This window comes from Xyrauchen texanus, chromosome 6 (assembly GCF_025860055.1).
Source record: "Xyrauchen texanus isolate HMW12.3.18 chromosome 6, RBS_HiC_50CHRs, whole genome shotgun sequence".
Taxonomy (NCBI): Eukaryota; Metazoa; Chordata; class Actinopteri; order Cypriniformes; family Catostomidae; genus Xyrauchen; species Xyrauchen texanus.
This window is the reverse complement of record NC_068281.1, coordinates 46,755,326-46,779,201: the sequence shown is the minus strand read 5'-3', so window position 1 is coordinate 46,779,201 and position 23,876 is coordinate 46,755,326. Positions and strand designations below refer to the sequence as shown.

Genomic DNA, 23,876 nt, shown 5'->3' with positions numbered 1-23,876 from the left:
AATGTCAACCCAATTTTTATAATGAATGTCTTTTGACTGATTAGTATACATTAGTTGTATTAGTTACTTACCACTGAAACGGTGTTACCTTCATTGTTGTTTAAAGGCTGCTGTTAAATGTAATTAAACAATACGTGAAAAAGAATAAAAAAAATGGATGATTGCATTTTGGTTTTTACAAAACCTTAGTGAGCTTACACTTGGCCGGAGGTATAGGGCTGACCTCCCCAGCTCTCCACTGTTTCGTATTGCTCTCGGTGTCCTCTCGGTCAGTGGAATTACTACACGGTGTCTGTTGACTCTGCACATGTCGAATGACTTGCTCTTTAGTTGGGGGTATTCTTCCTCTATAAATGTTTTAAACTGGCCCTCAGTCAAGCTTTGAGGGACCAGAACACTTCTTACTGGATCAGCTGCAAATCAAATAATACCACATTAATTAATTATTAAGAAAAGGGCACTGTAATTTATACTAATACAGTTTCTTCTATTTAATTACTACACTGAAAGATTAACCATAGTGTAAAGCCACAGTTCACTGTTACACTTAAACTAGACACAGGCATAATTGACCCTTCACTAAGCCACGCCCGAAAACCGCCACTCGATTAAATTTTTATGAAATTATTCTCTACTCGATTGCATATTATGTCGTGAATATATCCCTCGAATGCATACTGCAGTCCCTTTAGTCAGGCTCTCTCAGATATTTCACATGTTCACCAAAAATGAGTAATTATCTCCTTGGGAATGTCTGACACCGGTGCATACACACTGTAATAGACGTGCCAGGCTTGAAAGCTTGACAGGCGTAGCAACAGTAACTAGGGAGGGCGGGGCTTAGCGAAGCGTCAATTTGCCTGAGAACAAACTAACACTGTCTGCTAAAACTCTAAATGTTCAGAGGTGTTAAGTTCACGGCCCATTAAATGTCAACTGAGCACTAACATACTTAAGATCTCAGTTAGATAAGCAGTGCAGAGCTCTGTCTGATTTCTTGCTTATGATGTTTTAACTTATAAATACTGACTTTTAGTTGGGGTACAGGAATAACATGTGTTTTTAAACATGGACGTCATTCCCTTTAAAAACATGTGAGTACTAAAGAGAGGGGGTTTGATTGACTAATAATCAATGTTTAACCTTCCTAAAAAAATCAGTTACATTTCATTGGCAATAACAATGTGAACTTTTAAAAAGATCCATTATGAGCTTAATTTCTAAATGCATCATTATGCATTAATATTAGGAGAGTCTGTATTTGAAAGAAGTATTCTTACACTTTTGAGTGTTGTATGCAACCATGTGTTCATGCATTAGCACCATGCGCATGCTGTACATCGCAGTCATGTCTGAATGCCTGTAAATAACAGAAGAACAATGCTTCCACAAGGACATATACAAGGAAACACTACAAATTACAGCTACAATGATATGTTAGTAAACTACTAAGTAAGTAAAAACTCATAAGTAATGCTACATAGAGTACATGATTTTAAGACTTACAATGGAGTATGGTCCAACTGTGAGGGTCTAAAACAAAAGAAAACAATATTTATATATAACTGTAGCAAATTATCTCAAAAGGGAAATATTAATAATTATTCATAACTTATGTTATGTAAGTTATGAATATTGTGATAAATTAATCAGATTAACTTGATGTAGCTAACTTAATATTACAATCAATTAATCAGTTCGTCCTGTATTAATTACCACTCAGTAGTGATAACATGTAAGGTTTGTGCCGCAGATGCCCTAAACAAACAGTACTGGTGAATACCAAAATCATTTTTTACATTTCTGTACTACTTGTTATTTTGAGAAAAGTTGAATGTGCTGTCTTAAATTTGGGAATGAAAACACAAAAATTCTACTAGAGTATTTATTGTTTCCAGTTTGTTATTACACAAGTTTTTGTCAAATTCATAATATTACTTTTCTCTTATGACAGGTGGTCTAAACTATTTGTTGAACACTGTATGATTAATGTAATTGCATTATCCAAAAACAAGTTTTCAATATTCCAAATAATTTATAACAATTTTGAATAATCAACATGATTCCCTCTGTGTTTGTACACCAAAGCATTTGTATTGTAGAGTACATTTCAGTTATAGCTACATCTGCTTATTCACCTACTACTACAACAACAACAACAAAAACAACAACAACAACAACAACAACAGTTTTTCTTCAGGGTTGGACTCTGCACTCTGGGGCCAATGTTGCCTGTCCCTGATGTACTTAACATAAATGTATGCATTTTATCAAACAGCATTTTGACAATATCTAGTGGTTAGGGACTGACCTTTCATGTTGTGTTAGATGTTGGACCAGGAGGTGAATGGCGACCTACTGTCCACACCTCCTGCACTGCTCTTTTCCAAAACCCTCATCCTACAACCAGTAATGAAAGTGTTAATGTTTGGTTCACAATTACACACGTCTGTTAGAAGTGCACAGTAAGGCATGTCTTAGAATCTGACCCACCCACTATGATTAATGACCCTTTTCCATAGTCCCCTGCAAAGGAATTAATGCTTTTATGTGACTACATTTATCAATAACACAAGCACAACAGACAGTTATTTTCTATATATCTTACTTTCTGACTGAGGTCCTCCTCCTCAGCCATCAAGATGAAGTCACTTTGAAGAGGCACAACATAGGTGACAGCTCTGTTTATTCCACTATCTTCTTTTAAATATGATACTGTGTAGCCTCCTGCTGGGACTGGCAAGTCAATTAGTTTCCTGCTTCTGCAGCACCTCATCATCTTAAACCCACCGACACCACGGAAGGCTGTAAAAGCTTCTTCAATTTGAACTTTTACATCTGCTGCAGAACCATTCACTGGAAATTTTATAACTTTCCTGCCAAGTCCATTTCTTTGTAGGATCAGGGTCTCCTCCGCTGTTGGAACGGCATCTGTAGATCTTAGAGCACAACCGAAGAAAACATGCTCCCATGGCCCACACACTGGCTTGTTAAAAAGACCGCATAGTCTTTCTCTTCTTTGAGGATATGGACTTTGGAAAAGCCTTGAGAGTGTGGTTGTTGTAGACGTTTGAGGAGCCGGTACAAAGGGAGCATGGGTTGTAGGATTAAAAGGTGGAAGTGAATGGGACTGATTCGAAAATAAAGAAGGAGCAAGCATGGGGGGATGGGGAAGAGTGTGTGCAATGACTGGAGTGCTGCTCGCTGGTGTGAGTGGGCTTGAGAGCATCGGGTTAGTAGGAGCAGAATTAGGAGGGAGGACGTTTGGTGTGGAGGGAGGGGTAGTAGTCGTCGAATTATCCAATAAGGATTGGTCATTTAAAAGACTTGACACTCTTGCGAGCATTGACGCAACATGCTGTAAACGTTCACTGTAAAAGAATCCAGAAATAATACATACTGATAAGACATATACTGAGTATACCAGTCTGTAATGTTATTACAACTATTAAATATGGTTCTTCAATGAAGGGGTTTCCAGAACAGTGGCTCTATGTACCAGCACCAGTTCAACAGTGCCAGTGATGAGGGCAGGGCTCTAGAGTGCGACCAAATTTTTTTTGCCTTCATTAATCAGTAAATACCACTTATAATTCATTATATACTAAACTAATAGTAGTAATTAAGATTGATGTGGTTTGGGATTGGTAAAATGTGGTTTGTTTACGTTGCCCCTAAAGGGACATGGAGGTGGACAAAATTTGGGATGGGCGAAAATAATATTTTTCAAATATATATTAGCCTATCAAGAGACAATATATATTAAAGCATGTTTTGAGGAAAATTGGGTTGTAGCTCGGTGTCTAGATTATTACTGTGATTGTGGGGACAGAGACGCATTCGGAAGGGCATTTTCAAAAGTGCTGGGTACAAGTGCTAACTCATTCATTATTTTTTCTCATTCGCGCAGGTCATGTTTTGAAAGACGATGTCCTGTAGCTTACTGATGTTATGTAAATACATAAAAATGTATACAAAGATGTGATGATGTCCGACCACAAATGTGATGGTACTTTGGGTTTAATTGGTCGTACAGTGAGATCTAATATAGCCTATGTTGTTATCGTGAATTTTTACGTGAATAATAGATCCGCCTGTGTTTTGTATGCAGCCTACTCTAATGGTCCAGTGGCAGAGTCTTTGACAAGCGTGTCGGAGATTCTGGCTTCTAATCCGCACTCGTATAGTTTTTTTTTCCCTCATCAAAACCGATAATGTTTATCAGTGGTTTTATATAATGATATACAACCACTGATAAACATTATCGGTTTTGATGATTGGAAAAAACTATACAAGTGCGGATTAAAAGCCAGAGAAACAGGGACACGTTTGTGTGCATTTTGATTTGCGCTTTCAACGGAACGAATAGAACCTCCGCAACGGATTGAAGCGCGCGTCCGAGTGAAGACAACAGATTTCAGCGCTAGATTGCCTCTTATTTAACAAACGAATGAAACGAATGCTCTGCTAGTTAACTGGAGATGCTTTATTTGTATTGGTACATCCGTGTTTCAAAAGTGGTGGGGACAATATAGACACTGGCAAAAAGTGGTGGGGACAATATAGACACTGGCAAAAAGTGGTGGGGACATGTCCCACCCGTCCCCCCCGTAAATGACGTCTTTGTAAATAGGTGTAATTTGTGTTTTAACAACGTTTAGCTCGAGTTATTGACCCGGGAAGATCGAATCTGTGAAAACTGTCAATTTCACTGGAGTTAGCGACCGCATTTCTTTATACTCGAGTCCAAGTTCAATGAACCGCTCCATTGTTAACGTACGGAGCTCAATGCCAATTACACCCAAAAGAAAACTGTAACGCTCTGCTTCAGGAAGAAGGACAAGGATAGCTCACAACTGAAGATATTACGTACGGAGGCCAGACAGATTCACGGAGGCGATTTGCATCTCACAATTCGTGCTTTATTCCAAATCGAGCTTGTGCAGCATAACTGTCTGTCACACGCTCTCCCTTCCACATCGTTACTAACAAAGTAAAATAATATAAAAGTCAGTATCGAACAGAAATTACACACCCACGGGGTGTTCGAGATACATGGCACAACAATACCAATATCTCCACTCTTCCAAAAAAAATGGAGCGCGTAGCTCTTAAAGGGGCCACACCATATTTCTACTCGTTACAAATTTCCCCCGGCCAAAAAAAGGCTGCCCTCAGCCGTACACAGCAAAGGAAGACTTCCACTTAACAACCACTCATACATGACTGATTTGAAAAGTTACCAAGAAATAGGGATAGAAAATGTACAAATAGTACGAGCATACATGTTAGCACAGTGTACATTAGTTCAGTAACACATGAGAAAATTTGATCACGACCCAAAAATGAAACACTCAACTACTCTTCGATGAGACCTATGAACACACAAGAACAATAACAATTAATACTCTGGAACAACAGTATAATGCAGCCCGTCATCCTTAATCTAAGTCAAACCTTTTAACATGGTAGGGGTTAGTCCACTTATTCACCGTCCAGTCAGAAGTAACTCTAGGGACTCTTCTCTGTCTCAGCGCATAACGACTCAGACCCTGATTTGCCGGTTCGGCAGTAATTGCGTCAGATGACAAGTCATGAGAGTCAGAGAGTGTTGATTCAAAGATTTGTTTGAGTAGTCAATACCAACACATTCAGCATTACCCGACTCCTCACCGTCTATTTGAGAATCAAAGTCCTCATCCAAAGGTAGTGACAGCTCAACACCAGCATAGGAACTTGTTGTGGGCACGGCCGTGTCCCATGAATGAAAAGGCTGCAGATTTACTACATGAAACACGCCAGCATCTTCTCCAGTGTCTACGTTTGAAAGTCTGTAATTGACACTTGAAAGTTTCTTTGAGACGCGAAATGGTCCGGCATAAACCGGGGCTAACTTGGCTGTAAAGTTTGCACCAGCATCAGATTTGGGGTGGGTTTTAACCCTGACCAAGTCATCCACAGCATAGGAAACTGTGCGTCGCTTCTTGTCATAATAGCGCTTCTTTTTTGAATGGCTTGCACTTAGAGCAGCTCTGGCATGATCGTGAGCATCCTGCAGGGAATATCTCAAACTCTCAGGATAGGGTACCCCAGGATCATCTACTCCCGCAGAACTTGGCTGTGTTATCAAGTCAAGCGGCGTGTCCAACTCACGGCCATATAACAACATTGCTGGCGATTGACCTGTGCTCTCATGGCAAGCAGTTCGAAGAGCAAAACAGAGTTGTGGAAGATATTTATCCCACGACGTGTGCTTGTCCTCCACGTATGCACGTATGGCAGTCTTAAGTGTGCGGTTTACCCTCTCAGTGGCATTTGTTGGCGGATGGTATGCAGTTGTCAGCCGGTGTTCAGTACCAAAGGCTCCAAGCACATGCTCAAAAAGATTGCTCACAAACGGAGTCCCTCTGATATGAGGTAGATTGGTGCACCATTTCGGGCAAATATCTCACTCAAAAACTTACTCGCTGCCACTTGAGCTGTCGCTGACCGCACTGCACACACGTCCACCCATTTCGAAAAGTAATCAACGAAGACAATCAGATGTTCATTGCCACTCTGAGTACGTGGAAGTGGACCCACAAAATCCACTCCCGTGTATTCCCAGGGTTTCATTGGCCTGATCGGAACCATCAGCCCCGCCGGTTTTCTTTGGCTCGTCTTCGTCAACTGGCACACAGGACAAGATATAACGTATCTTTTCACATCTGTCCCCATTTTGGGCCAAAAGAACCTTTGTTTCAGCCTGGCCAGCGTTTTAGTCACCCCCAGGTGGCCAGCAGTAGGATGGTCGTGATAATATCTGAGTACAGTGGATCGTATTACTGTTGGGACATATAACTTAAGCTGCTTCATTGGGTGGAGACTGCAGGTTATCTTAGGGTCTCTGAAATAAAGCAGACCATCATGAATGATATGTTCTTCATCCGTACCGCCCCCTTCAAGGTTTCGAAGAAGATTGCCAACCACTGGGTCACCTTTTTGTAACTGCGTCAACTGCGCTCTGTCACTTATCGGGACCGAGGAGAGACTGCGCAGATCCAACACAGCTATGACCGCATGCGGAGGAAGAATGTCAATAGGGCCCTCACAATGCGGCAGTGGGTTGCGTGATAGAGCGTCTGGAACTCTATTCTGAACCCCTGGCCTGTGGACGATGTTAAAATCAAAATCCTGTAGGCGCAAGGACCATCTCGCCAGTCGTCCAGAGGGGTTGGGACGGTTCATCAGCCACCTCAGGCTGTTGTGGTCAGTATAAATGGTTACACGAAGGCCCTCGATGTAAGGTCTGAAATGTTCCAGAGCCCAAATCACTCCCAAACACTCCTTCTCAGGTGTTGAGTACGGCCTTTCCGCTTTGTGCAACGTCCTGCTCGCGAAAGCTACCACCACATCTCGCCCCATGTCATCCTTCTGCATCAAGGCCGCACCAAGGCTGTATCCTAGGAAGATGAGTTCACTCAAGCAGAACTGTTATTTAACTTGAGAGTAAGACCAGCTGACTCAAGTCTAGAAAGGACCTCCCGGAGGTCTTCCAAGTGCTGTTCAAAGGTTGGAGATACGACGACAATATCATCCAAGTACACTGCACAGCACTTGTACACCAATCCAGCAAGGACATTGTTCATTACTCTCTGAAACGTGGCTGGGGCATTACTAAGCCCAAAACGAAGGACTTTGAATTGAAAAAGGCCACAGTGTGATGCGAATGCTGTCTTTGGCCTTGACTGTTCCTCTACCGACACCTGCCAGTACCCTCGAGCCAAATCAAAAGTAGTAAGAAATTTTCCACGAGCCAGGAAATCCAATGATTCGTCGACTCTGGGCAGTGGGTACGAATCCTTAAGTGTCAGGTGATTAAGGCCTCTGGAGTCTACGCAAAACCTGTGGTCTCCACATGCTTCTTGACAATTACCACAGGCGCAGCCCATGGACTGGAAGATGGTTCGATGATGTTTTCTTCCAGCATCATCTGAATCTGATCTTCAATGATTTGCTTCTTAGCTGGTGAGCTCCGGTATGGCGGGAGGTGAACAGGTTTTGCTTCACCCGTGTTGATTTCGTGCTCCCCCAATGAAGTGTGCCCCAAGTGTCCATCAAATAGGCTCCAAAAGTCTTTAAGAAGGTCCAACAATTTCCCTTTTTCTTCCCTTTTCAGACAAGCTTTCTCAACTTTCTCATCCAAGGCAGACTCGCAGACATTTAAGAACATTAAGCTCCCAAGCTCAGGTGCCTCCAACCACTCACTCAAAACCTCTTGGGGTGTAGATTAGGGCTGGGACGATTACCGCATTACCGCGGTCACGTGACTCCAACCGCGGGTCTGAGCTTGTCACCGTCGTCACCGCAAAAAAACAAAAAAAACATTGGCCTAAACATGTGTGCACGTTGTGTCTAATGACATGGATTCGTTGTGTCTAATGACATGGATTCATTGATTCTAATGATATGGATTATGTCTAATGATATTAGCCTACATGGATTCAAGGTTTTCTAAACAAAACTTATCAAAATATGGAGCAAATCCGACCTTTCGTGAGTTGGGGAGCGTAATGTTCCATGACACATAATAACATTCCATTTGTATTAGAGATGCGCGGATGGGCTATTATTATTTAATCCGCAACCGCATCACAAAACTCATCTGTCCGCACCAACGTTTTTTGATAAATTTTCAAAACCGCATCCGCGGCGCTGACTGTTTTAAGGTCTGAGCGATGCAAGGTGCTGCTGCCGTGAGGCTAGAAAGCTCTTGGCTGTTCTAGAAAGGAGACTGATCCAATGCAGCAAAGATATTTTAAAGGCTAAAGTCCCTAGTAGGCTATAGCCTATTGGCTATGTTGTATCCCCAGAATATCAGCAGTGAAGTCCGTTTCCGATTAGGCACAGGGATAAAAATAAATAAATAAATAGTAACGCACATCGGCAAACCTGACTACTAGGCTACTGTAGCCTAAAATTTTATCATTTTGTTTTGAATTTTGTTTAAAATGCATTTTAAGATTTCTATTTATTTCTCATGTCTGTGAGGCAGTAGGCCTTGCCGCCAAGTTTCGGTTCATTTATGAGAGAGCTCACGCGCAAGAGATCGCATCGGCGCTTCCACGTCCTGCTGCTGATTATATGTCTGCTATATTTGCTTCTTATTTATTAATTCCAGGCAATTAGTTAATGAAACAGTGATTAAAATTAAGATACAATTTATACAAAACGAAATTTTAAGTTAAAGAAAGGCTTTCTACAAAACAAAACTTAATAAAGTGGTCAAAATCATGTCTGACCCATCTTCAATGCGAATGTATCTGAGAATAATCTTAAATAAGGAAATCTATACAGTGATTAGTTCATGCCAAATTACTGCTTGATGAAAATTTGACTATTTAAAATTGTGCTCGTTTTTTTTCTTCGGATGTAGGTGACAATATTTAAAGTCTGTCTATCAAAAGCGACATCTGATGTGTGCGCCAAAGTCTGTCGGGGGGGGGACTTCTCTGATCCAATGTAATGTATTTAATGCGGTTTACCGCTATACCGCGGGAATATCTTGCTTTTCAACCGCGGTTAGAAAAAACCCATACCGCCCCAGCCCTAGTGTAGATTCCCCCAGGGTCACTGTCCTTGATGGGATGTGAATGCTGACGGACGCTCGCAGCATAAAATCCATCCCTAAGATGAGTGGAGAGGATAGATCAGGGATAATGACAAACCGATGGTAGAACTTTTTTCCTTGGAGGCCAATGTTCAACCACACAACACCAGTCGGAGTGCAAGCAGCACCGTTGGCGAGCCGAATCGGGGGAAAAGTCCAAGGCTGAACCTTCAGAGAATGTCGCAAGCCATCAGAAATCATATTTGTACAAATATGCATCCATGTCCTGAACATGTCCAGTGCTGCATCGATGGCTTTATGACAGAAATTGACCTTGATCATAAACGGTGTATTCCAAAATGAAGGAGAAGTACGGTCCTCCACATGTCCAAGGACAAGCGGCTCAGGTGGGGACATAAGACAAGGGTGAGGTGCATTTATCTTCTGGAGGGAGGATTGCCTCGGTGAAACGTCCTCCCCCCTTTGAAGTTTACCTTCTGCCGAACAGAACTGTGCTTTTGTTCCTCCCTGTCTTCGTATATCCTGGCTTTAGAATCCTCCTCAGCGTTTTGTGGCTCATTCGAGCCTGAACTTGTCCGTTTATCAGTGGCTGGAAAAGGCACAGTCTGTTGCGCAAAGTTACAGTTCGGACAGTCTCTTGAAGTGAAACCAGGCGCAGAACATCTGAAACAATAAGTCTCTTGCTTATTTTTGCCTTTCTGCAATACTGGTACATTACGGCTGCCAGGGCCGAGAGCGGAGTGCAGCTCGTGGGCACACATCACGAGGTCTATGACTGAAGTAATTTGTGCGCCGTACAGTGCAACTCTGTAGCGCTCAAGTGCATGCTTGCAGATAAGATCAATCTGCTCCTGTTCTGGTGGAGGAGACTTTAGTTTCTTGAATTCAGACAAGTGCGCTACAAACGTTGGGAATGGTTCTCCTTGAGCTTGAACACGGTCAAGAATACCTCTCCAGACCCGCTCTTGGTTATCCGCTGGAAGAAACACAGTCTTGAACAGGGTGCAGAACTGTGTCCAAGATGTGACATGTGCACTCAACACTGTAAACCACTTCCTGGGTTCTTTAGCTAAGAAACGTGGTAGTTCGAGCAAAATTTGAGCATCGCTGAGACCCAAAGAATTTCTATAGGCATCCACAAGAAGAAGCCAGTCATCAGCTTGAATTTTCTCATCATTCCCAAACACTGGGGGTTGCAGTCTTGATTGATGCAAGACGGAGGCCAAGGTTCTGGTCACATTATTTAAATCAAGAGAGCTTTGAGCCAGGCCAAACGCCTTTTCGGTTCTGGCGTTCATTTCCACTTCAACGGACCGAGGCCCCTGTATTTGACCAGTTGGTGCTTGAGCATGTGGAGTAGACGAAGCAACAGGCCTGACTTGAGAAGGTAATTTGTATGAATCAGGTACATACAAGTTTTCTGTGCAACGGTCGATAATACCTCTTTGTAGATCAAGAGACCTTCAGGCACCTCCGCAGCATTTCCACTTCCTCTTTCAACGACTCAACCTGTGTCTCCAGGTGCTCGCCTGACCCTGGCCCTCTCTGTCTAAGTGGAAACTCAAAGCATGCAGGTTGGTCAAATAAATCAGTCTCGTCATCAACACGTCTGGCCATAGTACCAAAATCAGATTGTCAATATGAAATTCAAAAAAATGAATTAGCGCAATAACATTCAACCAATAATTCCAACTTGCATTAACTTACTGTATGTGAGTAACTAAGCAAAACAAATGGAATAAACAATTGGATACCCTTTGAAAAATGTAACCATATAACAATAAATTGGCATTTGTACAAGATTTTCTTTTTTTTCTGACAAGTTTTATCACCAAACTTCAAACATAGGGTTCATTAATTGTCTTCTAACCTCGTGTTTTTTTTTTTGTTTTTTTTTTTGAGCAAACCGCACGACAACTCAAAATATAATAGAGTTGGGGATCAAGCAAAAAAAATTAAATAAATAAATCTCACGTTCAATTCAACCAGTTCAAAATTCACTTCCAGCAGATGAACAAAGAAACGTAGCAACCAGACCTGAATCCCCGAACAGTCAAAGTTCACAAACGGTCGAATTTCCGATTACCTCAACGAACCACAATCCAACGTGCACACTCCAAATTCACAAAGAATGCGTCCATGACGACTTCAATCCACTGGAATGTGAAGAAATATCCTCTGCGTCAGCAACACAAAACGTCCGCCCCAGCTTCGTCGAGCGACTCGGGCCTTACACGCTATAAGCAGTAAACTTTTCCCCGTGTAACTCACACATGACCGGCTGGATGTTCACAGCATTCTTCGGAGTTGTCCGTGTCCTCGCATTAAATCCAAGGCCAGAGATAAAATGTTCGGGCGCCACTTGTAACGCTCTGCTTCAGGAAGAAGGACAAGGATAGCTCACAACTGAAGATATTACGTGCGGAAGCCAGACAGATTCACGGAGGCGATTTGCATCTCACAATTCGTGCTTTATTCCAAATCGAGCTCGTGCAGCATAACTGTCTGTCACACACTCTCCCTTCCACATCGTTACTAACAAAGTAAAATAAAAGTCAGTATCGAACAGAAATTACACACCCACGGGGTGTTCGACATACATGGCACAACAATACCAATATCTCCACTCTTCCAAAAAAAAAGGGAGTTCTTAAAGGGGCCACACCATATTTCTACTCGTTACAAAACCACACATTTTTAATACGTTCAACTTTGAAAACGTGGGCTAGGCCTAATTTACTTAATAACAAAAAAATAATAATATTGTTTTCATATATTAAGGCATTTGTGTGTGTGTGTGTGTGTGTGTGACAGCCCTTGATTGGTGTAGGTCATGTAGGCTACTTTTTATGCATCGTGGGAAATTGGCAGACATTCATAAAAAGTGCTTTAGTCGCTACTATTCGATTTTCCTAAGTAACGTGAGATCTTGTTTATTTAAGACCGTTAGCCTTCTGTAGTCATGTTAGCGATTTCATCCGTGGTTGCATGCAATAAATGTCACTTAAGTTACCAAGCTTAATTCCTATGAAGTGAATGTTTAAAAAAATAAATAGGGTAAAACGAATAACGTAACTAAACAAGAAAAGGCGGGTTAACGACCGCAAACTATTTCACAGGTATCAAATAAAAAAATTAAAAAAATTTAAAAAAAAATAACACGGGAACATCGCAATGAGTAGCATAAGTTACTATTTTGCTCAGCTATGCAGAAACTATGGAAGAGTGCAACATACCGAGCCCCTTATTAGACATTCTCTCAACATACCTTTCATTTGGCGATGACATCTCCTGATCGTCTTCTGTGCCTCTTCTTTTACTGTAAACACCGAAATTGATTTCTTAAGTTAGATATAAATAACTGTGTCCCGACCCGACCAAAGCTTTGCCGACCAAGTTTTTATACGCAAGTTAGTTTTGGACACTTTGTAGCATTGACATTACACAATAAGCATTCTTATTGTTATGCGTACAGATGCTTGAAACATCTCTTCTTTTATGTTCACATTGATAATTGAGTCGGTAATTTATTGTAAAAATGCATAATCACGGCACAACAATGCATAATCTCAAATATTGTAATTTTTTAAAAATATTTTGCAATTACCATCACTGATTGCTATCGTTGCTATTTTGAAGCAGCTGTTAAATAATTCAAGAATAGTAGGCAGTAATTTCTTACCAACAGTCTGTAACGTCGTTCACCTTAAAAGTGAAGTTTCTGTGTTTCGAGGGGTTTTTTTGAACAGCGAAGCCCTGCCTTCTTTTTTTTTATTTTTTTATTTTTTTGATTGGCCGGCTATGATCTCTGAATTTCATTTAAAAGAAAATGCTTCTTTCTTGGTTTCATATCTATAAACTCAATAAGTCTATTCTTATTTTATTTAAAATAGTCTTTGTTTTAAAAATAGGTCCTTATTCTTTCAGAACTGCAAGGCTTTCAATATATTTGAAAAAAAAAAAACAACAACATTTTTTAGTCCGCAATCTTTTTAATGAAAATGGTCCTTTATGGTCACTTCTTGCAAAAATGTAATTTTCCTGTTAGGGCTGGACAATTCGCTATTGTTTTTGATGCTATAACCACATGACTTAACACTGTTTAAAGGCTGTGAAAGGACTCTTTCTACTTTCCCGTCTTTACTTGATCCCTTCCCACAGCAGTTGGCAAGAGTTGTTACATACTCTAGTCTAGTAGGTCTAATCGTGCAATCTTTCAAAGAGATATTGGCATTAAACCTTATGTAATTTCCTAATGGAGCAATTTTGTCAATATGGTGGATTGGAAAAAAAAATTGGATACACAATACCTCGTAAATAAATTCAGAAGTTTCTTTTGAATTAATATATTAGCAGCACATTAGCAGAATGTGAACACAAAGCACTCACTTACTGTAATATTAGACTCGGTTATGGTTAAGCGTTGTTGCTTTACTTTCCTATAGAAGCGATAGGAAAAAGTGTCTGTCGCAATCGCGTTAGTACTATGGGCATATCTGCTTGTCTGTATGTACATACTCAAGTGCACTGGGTTGCCAAGTAATAGTTTTAATAAATATACATCATCACGATTGAGTGTTTGATTATTGTTCATCCAGACAAATTTTTAAGTTAAAATATAGAATGTTCAATAGAAAGGTAAATCATTTTTTTTTTTTTTATTGTTCTTAATGCTGTAAGATGTTATGTGGTTTCTAGGGTACCTGGGGTGGTTGCTAGAGTATTGCTTTGCAGTTGCTTTGGTATTCTGAATAGTTGCTATTTGGTTGCTAGGGTATTCTGGGTGGTTGCCATGCCAGTAGATTGGAAATAGTAGATCGACAGAGACATAGACAGAAACTTCAAAATGTCTGTTACAGACCAATTGCAGATGAGCAAACAATTTCAAAAACACTTCCGTAGATACAAACTTCCATTTGATATGTCTGATATGCAAGTGTGCAAAGTAGAAAAACAATTGGTGCAGATAGCCTTGTGGGTAACACACTGACACAAGAAACTGTTGTGCTTCTGGTGTCCCGAGTTCCGGCTTGTGGACCTTTCTCGATCACATCCCCCTCCAATTAGGCTCCCACTTTGCTTTTTGTCCATTCTGTACTGTCCTGTCTAAAAAAAGGTGAAAATGCCAAAAACTGATTAAAAAAAAAAAAGAAAAAGGAAAAGTCAAGTCATATGGCTAGTTTGGAATCCACATCCTCCGAACCGAAAGGAGTTAAACGTATGGTAGGACAATGAGGTTCAGATCCATTTTAGTGATTGTTCACTACTGAATGTTGTTCAAAACACTTTGAGCCACCATCAGTGCCTCCTGGTAAATATCCACACCAAACAAGTCACTGTTTTTGAAAGGGTCAATGCTATCCTGGAGTTGGGCCTTCAGCATCTCTCGAAGTCCTGGTTGCATCATTGGAATGTCAGTTTGTTGCCGCGGATCTTCAACAGGAACTGGTCCATCCCAATCAATACCCAAGTCAGACATTTCAACCTATAAGAAAAATAAGTAATAGTAAGGTACGTTAAAAATTTGTAATAAGATTTGTAAATATAAACATTGGTCAAGAGTTCAACATTGATGTAAATCTGGAACTGTTTATACCTCTTCAGGGAGCTGTTGTGGTGCAACAAGTAGTCCAGCCACCCACAGCTGCTGGGGAGACTTGTAGCCCTCCAAAGAGAGGGGATGGTCCAGGTGTCAGAAAAGAACTTCAGATGCCAGTTCAGCCTCGGAATCATCACAAAGTGTAGGCATGTGATATGAACATCACTGTTCGGGTCAAGAGCTCCAATGTCCTCCAGGTGCTGGAAGGCCGCATAGTAAATATGGATGACTGTGCACCATAAATCCCGCCATAGCCTCTCTTTGCGTTGATTATGGACACTCTTGCCTGTGATGTAGCTCTTGCGCTCTGACAGAGAATGTACACATTTAATAATCTTAATTTAACAGAAACATCAATAATTCAATAATTCAACAAAAAAACTGCAATCAATGGAAATATGCACTGATAATCTAACTAGGGACAGATGACAGCCAGTCCTTTTCTAAATGTGATACAATAATGAACACCTGTGTAGAATTTATTTATTATATATATATATATATATATATATATATATATATATATATATATATATATATATACTGCACCTACCAAGTCCTCGATCAGGATGTTCAAGCATGAACCTTGCCACATCTACATTTTCCCCACCATGGTCACTACGGACACGCTGAGGCAGACCATGAACATGCACAGCTTCCAAGAAACATTGCAGTACAGTAGAGGCCCTGTTGTTATTACTGGCTTTCAGGGACATTATTTTACAGCTAAAGCCATCAATGCCACCATGGACAACTATTCTCCAACTGTGAAAAGAGGGAGGAAGAGAGAATATATAATTAGAAAAAATTATTTAACAGGAACAGTTGACAATGTGATGGTATAGATATGATGGCTGATTATTGTAATGCCTCAAATGATAAATCAACTTTTTAAAATGTATATTGTGTATTTGCAAATAGACAGCTATGTATTTACAGTCGTCTATTTTTATCCCGCATTAGACAAATAATCGAAAAAATAAAAACTTAAAAATACAACAACAAAAAAATTGTTGTCCAGAAAAAATACTACCACTAATAATGTTACTAATTACAAAAAAAATTAAATAAAATGATAAAACATTAAACGGTACCTTATTTTATAAGTCTTACCGGATTAGTTTATGGTTGCCATCAATATGCCACAGGGAGAGAGGTGCTGGAACTGAATAAGGGCGTCTTGGTACAATATTCAGTTCCAGTCCATGTAACATAGTTCCAACCGGATCAATGGCTTTCATAACCTCACGGACTCTACGTTGCTGTACCCTAGAAACAGAACTGTTATAATGACATGCAAAAGTTTCTCCTCCTTAGTCAAAATATGTTGCTATGCATATCAATGTCAGTAAAAGACAACCGTATTTCCTAAATTGATGTATTGTATGACAACAACTAGTGTAGGGGTCTGTTTCCCTGCTCTTGGAGAGTTACCATCCTGCAGATTTTAGCTCCAACCATAATCAAACACACCCGAAGGGGCTAATGATGTGTTCAGGGTTGATTGATAATTACAGAGTTAGAGCAAGGTTGGGACTGAAGTCTGCAGGACAGTAGCTCTCCAGGAGCAGGGTTGAAGATCCCTGCTACAAGGGTAAACAGAACAGAACCAAATGTATAGCAGATGTCATTAATGTTTCTATTGGCAATAGAAATTAATCAGATTTGAATATCAGAAGGCGAAGTCCTACTTTCAACGAGAGGTGCCTGGAGCTGGGTATGGAAGAGGCTAATTAGCTCCTGAGCAACACACTAAGCTACTGAATAATACTGAATGGTCTATATAGAGATACCATGATAGGAACCGTACTCCTATGTAGACGTAGATCAGCTGAGAGTCAGCGAATACAAGCTAGAAGTAACACTACATTTGATGTCCGGACAAAGGGGATTTCTGAATTTCCTTAGAAATACTTCTCATATACTTGGTAGGCAATTATTACTTTCATTTCCTTAAAGTGGCCCAATAGCTTGTGATTTTATAATAGGTTTTTTAACCCAATAGTTTTTTTTAAAACTAACTAAAAATAGTGTGGAGCCATGATAAGTTTGAGCTCAAATTTATTTGTGCAGTGCACTAACTTACTGCTCCATTCCTTTTTCACAAACAATAATTGAAAAAAAAAAAATGTAAATTATATTTTTTGAAATTAATAAAAAGAAATTGTTTTTAAACAATTCATTGTAAATTAAGCTTCTGTTCATCTAAATTTTATATCCAACCTTTTGCATGCTGCTGTATGACCTGACTAATAAACCAACCTATCGGCAATATCAGTACATATACAGTAATGATGAGGAATATAAACCATTTCTCTATGGTTAAGCATGTTGTATACATTTTTTTACAGTTCTCTGAAGAAGTAACACACTCTTTTTGAAACATACTCACGTTTGAAACATACCTTATACCTCTTGCTTTAAGATGTCCCATGACCATCTTTTGTCCTGTATTGGGACAACTGGCAATAAATTCTATTACATTTTTTTTTAAGTCTTCAACAGTGATATCACTGTAAGTCTGCCTCACAGATAACTGATACTGGGTCATTCGGTTCCAGATTGTTCGTTGACTTAGAGAATACATTGCAGCAATTTCTTTAACTGTGAAATGTTCGTCAAGCAAATATTTCAGTTGCTCTTCACTGAGAAAGAAAAACCTTTCACATGTTTGGACTGGCAAAGAAAAGATATGTAGCTCATGCAATGCAACATTTAATAGTGAAAATATCTCCTCTTCATGTCGCAGTGGTCTGTACACAACAAATCTGGACAAAACATGGACAATGCTTTCCAGTCTAAAGAAAAAGTTATCGCAGTGTGTATCTACAGCAGCCTGTCTCAGCTCTGCACCTAATGACTGCAGGCTCTCAGAGATGGCACTCAGCACATCCTGAAGAACATGTGGTTCTTCACTGAAAAGAGAGAAAAAAAGAAAAGAAAAAAAACATCAGATCAATAAAATACAGTCCAGTGTAGCAATCAAGACACTCCTAGGGGATACAATTACAGGGTGATATTACCAAAATATGTAAATACTGCTTGAATTTTACATTTACAATTAATTTACTTTTTTAAATTACAATGTGATAGTTTGTTTCACTGTTTACTTAAAAGGTTGGAAAATGTTGTGCGATTTTGTCAAAAAAAATAAAAACATGTTCTCGGTGCTATGTAACCAGAGGGTGAAGCTTCCAATAACACATCTAAAAGCTATCAATCAACTCTCAGACAAAAGAAAAAGAACACTGTCTCACACCAGAGTATGTGATTGGAGAGGTAATATTTCCTCCAGAGCGGAGAGAGACTTTATGAAGAGGGGGGATGGGCTTGTGGTGGCTGGAGGTAATGGCTCTGCAGTAGATTGTTGTCTGTTTATTAACCATGGTTTTATCATGTTTTTTGGGCGTATTGACTACTACAATTAAAAAATTGGTCAGGATTTGTAAAGTGCGAAAGTTTAAATGGTTCCCCAACGAGCAAAATGCTCAGTTTAATTACACAGGTAAAAAAATAGACAAGTAAACCGTTTCAATTGTATTTTTATGTTTAGTTCTATAGACAAAATGTAACAAATATCAAGTCAAAAAAGAGAAAGAACGCAGTCCTTATTTCAGGAATAAGGCCACATTCATGAAAGTAACCGAAAATTGTAAAAAAGTTTTTTCACTTGAATGTTGATAATGCGAACTGACCAAAGAACTGGAAAGCTAATGACAGTCACAAAACTCCCGCAAAAAGCGGACTTCCCTCTTACCTTGACATTTCCTTGATTGTTTCGTAGCCTATACTTTCAGACTACACACAATACATGATTGACTTTTAGTTGGTTGAATGAGTCAAGTTCTTTAACCATAAAGTCTAACTACACAATGAGAGGAAAATAACATTTAACCATCCACAAAATGTTATTACGTTGTTGAATGCGCATGCGCCAAAACTACTACGTCATGATGATGCACTAGGCTGCTTGCAGTATTTGTGTGTGAGTGCGCTGGTAATCCCTACGTTCTGAGGACCAATTGACCCCACAAATATAGTAATAGCAGTACATTTTGTGGGGAGTGTTTTGGTCTCCATGAGGAAACAATCTTATAAATCATTCAGAAATATGTTTTCTAAAATGTTAAAATGCATAATATTCAGACTGGTACCTTTTGTATGTGAGGGAGAAAATGAATGTGCATATAAGCCTCATTGTCCTCCAGACTCTTTCTAAATGAGAGTTTAAGTGTTGTAACTGAGTACAATAACTGACAAACACTTAAACGAAATATAACCTTGTTGATGCTTAAGCCACTGCAAGGATTCAAAAGAAACAATTTTGATTAATGGTAAACCATTCGGATTACACATCATTATGCTACAAAATGACTAACTGCTGGCCGCAAAATCAAAAAAAAAAATAGAAAGAAGTGGGGAAAAATGTAAAAGAAAATCAAACACAACTTGATTCAGGGGAACAATCTTTTTTGTATAGCCTATCCCTTGTTGTTCAAGGGTTATTAACATACAAATACTTCAGAGACAGTGCAAAATCTTACACAAATATTGTACACTTACACTAACAATAGGCCTACACACTAATGGTTACTTGATGAGAGAAATGAACATATTGTACATACAGTAAACTACCACATTGAACTCCCTCGATGATTGTCATTTATTTGCAGACATTTTTAGGGACTGTATTTTACCATAAAAAAGGAAACCTCACTGTTTCCCAACCCTGTTCCTGGAGATACACCAAACACAACACATTTCCCTGCTCTTCATCATAATCACTTCATCTCGGATCATCATCTCGATCCACACATCAGCTCTTCAGTGGAGACTCTGAGACATAAGCAGTGAAAGGAGGAAGACTTCAGCAACGGGTCTTCAGGGTCAGGAAACACTGGACTACATGTCTAGTGAGCTTCAGAAAGAGTTTGGTGACAAGGCCAAGAAAATGTTTCTTATTTTTAGAAGAGGTGAAAAATTATACATTAACACAACAATTCAAACACAGTGTTGTATATATTTATCCCAGACTATATGCTTGTTGGGCTGGTCCCTCTTCAACCTGCTGCTGGCCTCCATCACTTGCTAATTTTACTGAAGTGGAAGCTCCACTATAGCCACCACCAAACAACTGAGATATTTTAGCACATTTGGCAGCATCTAACTGAAGGGCTAGTTTCTTTTTTGCCCTAATTTTTTCGGCTCCTCCTTTACGTTTTTTGGGAGGGTGCATCTGACCTCCTCGGCTGTAATTGGTCCAGCCCAGAGTCGATCATGACCAATTGGCCAATCCACCACCTTTAATAGTTTATACCGTTGCAAAAAAACAAAAACAAAAAAAACATCGGCCCACAAAAGAAGAAAAATCACCATCGGTATGCCCGATGTGCGAGTTTTATAGGCCGTTCAGACAAAAAAAAAAAAAAAAAGTAAGTATGTAGGCTACCGGCCCACAAAGCACGTCGGCCCACCGGGCAAATGCCCGAAATGCCCGATGGCCAGTCCAGCCCTGGGCTGGTGCAGTATAGCACAGGAGTCCTGAAGTCACCCCGGCACCACATATTTCACATGCTCTTCTGTATAAAGCCCATGTTAATGACCTGATCTGAATCAGATGCTTTTGATTGAGGAGACAATGTAGAATAAACAGAACAGACAGAGAAACCCATAAAACATTATCCGTAGATTAACCATCTCCTTATGCGCCTAGAGAGAAATGCACATAATGGATTACAGACAGTAGTCTATTTATTTTAATTTTGAATTGTTTCGTTTAAAGACATTTCAAACTTTCTATATAGGCTATTTCTCATAATTTCGTTTCATTTATGACGAGATGTGCTCCAGTTCAAGAGTGACCGCGCTCGCGACTCCATGCTTATGGCTATTGTCTGCTATATTTGCTTCTTATTTATTAAATCCAGGTTGATGAAAAATTTATTAAAATTAAAATACAATTTATACAAAACGAAATTCACTTTAAAGAAAGGCTTTCTACAAAACAATACTTAATGAAGTGGTCAAAATCATCTCTGTCGACCCACGTCTCTCGATATATTGCGTATAGGCTACTTTTCATAATCACAGATGGAAAAAATAACATTATAACAAATATGAAACTAAATACGCTTATTTAATGGCTACAATAGTAGGCTTACAGACTCTTTATTTGTAGAAATGGCTGCACATTCAATTCTGAAGTTTGCACACAAGTTGAAAGGCATTCGTTTGTTAATCATGAGCCCAGAATATGAACGCAACGCGTTTAATTACACGTTATTAAGCATTTTTCTCCCATAGACAGGGTTCGAAATGAGGGGAGAGGGGGGAGAGGGGGGGCAAGTCCGGGGGGGGACCCGGATAAGTCATTAGGGACCCCCATAAAAATGTATTTTTGGATTTTGGGGGGTCCCAAATAGGCTATATTTTAACATTAAAAATGATTGTGAAAATTATAGGTCTTTAGTGACGCTTTATATTTATAACAGTAATTAATTCATTTCCTAGCACGAGGCAGCACAGGAGTCCTGCCACAGGGCATTTTCATCTATTATTAGCAGAGTGAGTTGTTGTTGTTGTGGTGCTCCCGCTAAATAAGGACTGTACAAAGTTGCGCTGTTGGGGCTCGGGCAGTTATTTATAACATATTAATTTATAGTTAAGAAACGATATATAGGCTACACACGACCAGAGTGCTGTTTTCCTGAATGCCATCACAATTGAAACCGAAATATTGATTTCATAACAGTTCAATAAACAAATAGTTAAAATAGTTAAAATTAAGTTACATTTTTAGACGCAATGACTGTTTTTGTTCCGTTACAGCAGCGAAAATAGTTCCAAACAACAGAACAGCGCATCTCAGAGCAACATTCACCCATGATTCATTACTGAGTAATTCAGCATTTTGAACTAATCGTTCGAGTCAAAGATTCAATCACCCATCATTAAACCGCCTCATTCTGAATAAATCAGCCGTTTGAACGAATAGTTTAAATGAATGGCTCAATGACTCGCTCTTTAAGAGGCCGCCTGCCGCCTTCTGCTGGCGGTTTAGTTTCAAAGTATCATTCTTTTCAACATTCCTTATTTGTATGTTCAAAAAAATATTTAAAACAATCTCATAATCTCATTTAATACAGTTATAATTTTTCAATTTAACTTACCGGTATGTAATTTGATTGGTAGCAGGCTCAGCCACTAGGCTAGGCTGTCTTATTATTTTAATTGAACGTAGCCTTTTAATAAAATGTAAGAATTTGAAATTAAATTTAGAGCATACATTCAATAAAATTAGGGGAAAAGTGCCCTTTATAAAGATACAAAAAATTATTCAGATAAGAGTGTTTTCAAAAATGAAACATTGACAATTTAAGTTTAAAGTGAGTAAAGCCTCTGTTTAGGCTATAAAGGAAATGTAATTTTGCCAAAAGACGAACTTTTAATTTAAATAAATGTTAATTTTAAATCGGCCTACTTCAGTGTGATATGTTACCATATTATCATGCTTAATTGAATAATTGTAATGTGATGATCAGATGCAGATATCTAAATCAAATATGGGTGGTTGGCGGGTGGATTATTATTTATTTTTAACAACAGATTCGAGTGACAACAAAGTGCACCAGATTAATGAATTTATCTTTAAAATGTACAAAATTTTCTCCCGGGGAGGCATGCCCCTGGACCCCTCGAGTATTAGGATTTTGCCACCTCTGCCTTATTTTGAGACAGGAAAAACCCTGACATTGGTCCATATATATTTTGCCTACAGGCTACATAGCAAGGTAGTCTTCAGAATTTATCATTTTATAATTACATACATTTTAGGGGACCCCCCCAAGAGTCATAAATCAATTCGAACCCTGCCCATAGAAAATCATTACAAGAACGCTTAAAGTGGTTTAGTGCAGATTAGACTGTCCCGTTATTACGTCGAAATAACTATGTCGAAATAACAGAAACTTATGTTGAAATAATGACTCAATATCTCGAAATAGAAAGTTTTCTTTTTTCCCTGCACCATTTGTTTCAGGGCTGCATAGAACACAGCCTGAATATAGGCTAATCGAATCCAGAAATAATATTTGGCGGTGCTTTGGTCTTTATTGGGGGTGCTGAGCACTGCTAGCCCGCCCTAGCGCCGCCCATGATTAACGTTACCAATATTAAAACACATAAATATATAGCCTGCTGCCTATATAATTGAGATATATAATAGTGTTGTAAACCCTCAAAAACATGAAAACAGTGTGTGTTATGATCATATCCCAAATTTAAAAGGTACAATAGTGAGATGATAGAATTCAGCCTAACTATTAGGCTAAAAGCCAGACGTTGATCCACACGTACGTTATCCAGACGTTGATCCAAACGTACGTTATCCAGACATTTATCCACACGTACGTTATCCAGACGTTGATCCACATGTACGTTATCCAGACGTTTATCCACACGTTTACCCACGCGTACGTTATTCAGACGCAAAGTAAATACAATCCTTTTTCAGCTACGTCGCCGCCACGCCGCCGCGGACTTTGAGCGCAGCTCCAACACGTGACCGTGACGTGTGACGTCTCAAATCTTACGTCTGACGCCTGAATACTATGGGATTTTGGCCAGACGGCTCACGAGCGTATACACGTTAGTTCACCTCTCAGTTTG

General features: G+C 39.5%; 1 protein-coding gene and 1 long non-coding RNA gene across 3 annotated transcripts in view; both read right to left on the bottom strand.

Moving 5' to 3' along the window:
• The window catches only part of LOC127644551 (gastrula zinc finger protein XlCGF57.1-like), a 532,867-nt gene that overhangs the window by 130,863 nt on the left and 378,128 nt on the right, over positions 1-23,876 (bottom strand). The gene's annotated exons all lie outside the window — the stretch shown is intronic.
• On the bottom strand, positions 1,281-2,400 carry LOC127644581 (uncharacterized). Its single transcript, XR_007970686.1, has 3 exons — positions 2,312-2,400; positions 1,507-1,533; positions 1,281-1,360 (listed from the first exon to the last, which is right to left on the bottom strand). It is a non-coding gene; the product is annotated as an uncharacterized LOC127644581 (long non-coding RNA).